Genomic DNA, 5,000 nt, shown 5'->3' on the forward strand with positions numbered 1-5,000 from the left:
GTACTCTCATTCACAGAGATGGACATAGTGCAATTTCTGTGATTTATTTACCATCTATTTTGGGTTACCAGATGCACATTTCAAATCACCAGTTGCACGGATGTATATGCTCATCAAGCAGTTGGCTACCTTAAGAGAGTCATAGTTACTCCCTCCATTCACCCGCGGTCCATATTTTAATTTTTGGGTTACCAGATGCACGTTTTCAATCACCAGGTGCACGGAGGATTAATAGCAATCTGCATCCATCGTGATATTTTAAACCGTCCATAAAGCACTCAAATAGGGCCCCCACTGAGAGAGGGCCGTAGTGGGCTACTCCCCTGGCGGGCATGAAGGTCAGGTATAGCTTTAAATGCATTTTGAACAGTTTTATAATTTTTGGGTTACCAGATGCACACGGGTCTTTTGCAAAACAATCACAATCTGCATCCATCGTAATATCTTAAAGTGTCCATAAAGCACTAAGGACGGCCCCGACCAAGAGAGGGCCGTAGTGGGCTACTCCCCTAGCGGGCTATATAAATAAAATGACCGGTAAATGCATTTTGGACAGTTTTATAATTTTTGGGTGACCAGGTGCACAAGTTCCATTTGGGTGACCAGGTGCACGCCGGCTTTTGGGTGACCAGGTGCACGCCGGTCTTTTGGGTGACCAGGTGCACAAGTTCCATTTGGGTGACCAGGTGCACGCCGGCTTTTGGGTGACCAGGTGCACAAGTTCCATTTGGGTGACCAGGTGCACGCCGGCTTTTGGGTGACCAGGTGCACAAGTTCCATTTGGGTGACCAGGTGCACGCCGGCTTTTGGGTGACCAGGTGCACAAGTTCCATTTGGGTGACCAGGTGCACGCCGGCCTTTGGGTGACCAGGTGCACATGGTCCTTTTGGGTGACCAGGTGCACATGGTCCTTTGGGTGACCAGGTGCACGCCGGCCTTTGGGTGACCAGGTGCACATGGTCCTTTTGGGTGACCAGGTGCACATGGTCCTTTGGGTGACCAGGTGCACGCCGGCCTTTGGGTGACCAGGTGCACATGGTCCTTTTGGGTGACCAGGTGCACATGGTCCTTTGGGTGACCAGGTGCACGCCGGCCTTTGGGTGACCAGGTGCACACGGTCCTTTTGGGTGACCAGGTGCACGCCGGCCTTTGGGTGACCAGGTGCACATGGTCCTTTTGGGTGACCAGGTGCACGCCGGCCTTTGGGTGACCAGGTGCACATGGTCCTTTGGGTGACCAGGTGCACATGGTCCTTTGGGTGACCAGGTGCACGCCGGCCTTTGGGTGACCAGGTGCACATGGTCCTTTGGGTGACCAGGTGCACACGGTTCTTTTGGGTGACCAGGTGCACATGGTCCTTTGGGTGACCAGGTGCACATGGTCCTTTGGGTGACCAGGTGCACATGGTCCTTTTGGGTGACCAGGTGCACATGGTCCTTTGGGTGACCAGGTGCACGCCGGCCTTTGGGTGACCAGGTGCACGCCGGCCTTTGGGTGACCAGGTGCACATGGTCCTTTTGGGTGACCAGGTGCACATGGTCCTTTGGGTGACCAGGTGCACGCCGGCCTTTGGGTGACCAGGTGCACACGGTCCTTTTGGGTGACCAGGTGCACGCCGGCCTTTGGGTGACCAGGTGCACATGGTCCTTTTGGGTGACCAGGTGCACGCCGGCCTTTGGGTGACCAGGTGCACGCCGGTCCTTTTGGGTGACCAGGTGCACAAGTTCCATTTGGGTGACCAGGTGCACGCGGTTCATAACAGCGCGGTTATCTGCTTTAATGTCCGAGGAGGGGTGCTTAAGTGTGGGTGCCCTGGTTCACCTGGTATGCGAGGTTGTGGAGGTGGGGGGGGTCCCCTGCTGGTATCATCCCCGAAATAGAGGGGTGATACCCGGGTGGTGAGTAAGGGCCTACAAGCCTGGAGGTCAATAGCTCCAGGGGGTAAGCTCTACTGTCATGTCCGTAAATAGAGTGGTGTTACCCGGGTTTTGAACCATATTTTAATTTTTGGGTTACCAGATGCACACGGGTCTTTTGGAAAACAATCACAATCTGCATCCATCGTAATATATGAAACTGTATATAAAGCACTGAAGGACGGCCCTGACCGAGAGAGGGCCGTAGTAGGGCACTCCCCTAGCGGGCTATATCAATAGAATGACCGGTAAAATGATTTAAAACAGTTTTATAATTTTTGGGTTACCAGATGCACACGGGTCTTTTGGAAAACAATCACAATCTGCATCCATCGCGATTTCTTAAAGTGTCTATAAAGCACTCAGGTCGGCCCCGACCGAGACAGGGCCTTAGTGGGGTGCTCCCATAGCGGGGAACAATGAGAGGGGTGCCTTTAAATTCATTTTGAACCATATTTGAAATTTTGGGTTACCAGATGCACGTTTTCAATCACCAGTTGCACGGAGGATTAATAGCAATCTGCATCCATCGTGATTTCTTAAAGTGTCTAAAAAGCACCCAAGGACGGCCCTGACAGAGAGAGGGCCGTAGTGGGGCACTCCCCTAGCGGGCTATATCAATAGAATGACGGGTAAAAGTATTTAAAACCGTTTTATAATTTTTGGGTTACCAGATGCACGTTTTCAATCACCAGGTGCACGGAGGAAAATGAGCATTTGCATCCATAGTCATGTCTTAAACCGTCCATAAAGCACTCTTGGCCGGCCCCGGCAGAGAGAGAAAGAGATGGTGGAAAAAAAAAAAAAATCATCATCAGACCTTCCATAAATAATTCGGGCCGGCCCCCATTGCTAAAGGTCCGTAGTAGGGTGCGCCATAAGCGGACATGAATAGATGGAACACCGCTAACCGCATAGAGAACCGTGTTTTGGGTGACCAGGTGCACGTTTTCAATCACCAGTTGCACATTTTCAATCACCAGTTGCACGGAGGATTAATAGCAATCTGCATCCATCGCGATTTCTTAAAGTGTCTATAAAGCACTCAGGTCGGCCCCGACCGAGACAGGGCCTTAGTGGGGTGCTCCCATAGCGGGGAACAATGAGAGGGGTGCCTTTAAATTCATTTTGAACCATATTTGAAATTTTGGGTTACCAGATGCACGTTTTCAATCACCAGTTGCACGGAGGATTAATAGCAATCTGCATCCATCGTGATTTCTTAAAGTGTCTAAAAAGCACCCAAGGACGGCCCTGACAGAGAGAGGGCCGTAGTGGGGCACTCCCCTAGCGGGCTATATCAATAGAATGACGGGTAAAAGTATTTAAAACCGTTTTATAATTTTTGGGTTACCAGATGCACGTTTTCAATCACCAGGTGCACGGAGGAAAATGAGCATTTGCATCCATAGTCATGTCTTAAACCGTCCATAAAGCACTCTTGGCCGGCCCCGGCAGAGAGAGAAAGAGATGGTGGAAAAAAAAAAAAAATCATCATCAGACCTTCCATAAATAATTCGGGCCGGCCCCCATTGCTAAAGGTCCGTAGTAGGGTGCGCCATAAGCGGACATGAATAGATGGAACACCGCTAACCGCATAGAGAACCGTGTTTTGGGTGACCAGGTGCACGTTTTCAATCACCAGTTGCACATTTTCAATCACCAGTTGCACGGAGGATTAATAGCAATCTGCATCCATCGCGATTTCTTAAAGTGTCTATAAAGCACTCAGGTCGGCCCCGACCGAGACAGGGCCTTAGTGGGGTGCTCCCATAGCGGGGAACAATGAGAGGGGTGCCTTTAAATTCATTTTGAACCATATTTGAAATTTTGGGTTACCAGATGCACGTTTTCAATCACCAGTTGCACGGAGGATTAATAGCAATCTGCATCCATCGTGATTTCTTAAAGTGTCTAAAAAGCACCCAAGGACGGCCCTGACAGAGAGAGGGCCGTAGTGGGGCACTCCCCTAGCGGGCTATATCAATAGAATGACGGGTAAAAGTATTTAAAACCCTTTTATAATTTTTGGGTTACCAGATGCACGTTTTCAATCACCAGGTGCACGGAGGAAAATGAGCATTTGCATCCATAGTCATGTCTTAAACCGTCCATAAAGCACTCTTGGCCGGCCCCGGCAGAGAGAGAAAGAGATGGTGGAAAAAAAAAAAAAATCATCATCAGACCTTCCATAAATAATTCGGGCCGGCCCCCATTGCTAAAGGTCCGTAGTAGGGTGCGCCATAAGCGGACATGAATAGATGGAACACCGCTAACCGCATAGAGAACCGTGTTTTGGGTGACCAGGTGCACGTTTTCAATCACCAGTTGCACATTTTCAATCACCAGTTGCACGGAGGATTAATAGCAATCTGCATCCATCGCGATTTCTTAAAGTGTCTATAAAGCACTCAGGTCGGCCCCGACCGAGACAGGGCCTTAGTGGGGTGCTCCCATAGCGGGGAACAATGAGAGGGGTGCCTTTAAATTCATTTTGAACCATATTTGAAATTTTGGGTTACCAGATGCACGTTTTCAATCACCAGTTGCACGGAGGATTAATAGCAATCTGCATCCATCGTGATTTCTTAAAGTGTCTAAAAAGCACCCAAGGACGGCCCTGACAGAGAGAGGGCCGTAGTGGGGCACTCCCCTAGCGGGCTATATCAATAGAATGACGGGTAAAAGTATTTAAAACCGTTTTATAATTTTTGGGTTACCAGATGCACGTTTTCAATCACCAGGTGCACGGAGGAAAATGAGCATTTGCATCCATAGTCATGTCTTAAACCGTCCATAAAGCACTCTTGGCCGGCCCCGGCAGAGAGAGAAAGAGATGGTGGAAAAAAAAAAAAAATCATCATCAGACCTTCCATAAATAATTCGGGCCGGCCCCCATTGCTAAAGGTCCGTAGTAGGGTGCGCCATAAGCGGACATGAATAGATGGAACACCGCTAACCACCCAGGGCCGGCCCCGGCAGAGAGAGAAAAAGAGGGGAAAAGTGTTGAAAAAAAAAAAAAATCATACCTTCCATAAATAATTCGGACCGGCCCCCATTGAAAAGGTCCGTAGTAGGGTGCAT

This window comes from Anabrus simplex, unplaced genomic scaffold, assembly GCF_040414725.1.
Source record: "Anabrus simplex isolate iqAnaSimp1 unplaced genomic scaffold, ASM4041472v1 ctg00000133.1, whole genome shotgun sequence".
Classification (NCBI taxonomy): domain Eukaryota; kingdom Metazoa; phylum Arthropoda; class Insecta; order Orthoptera; family Tettigoniidae; genus Anabrus; species Anabrus simplex.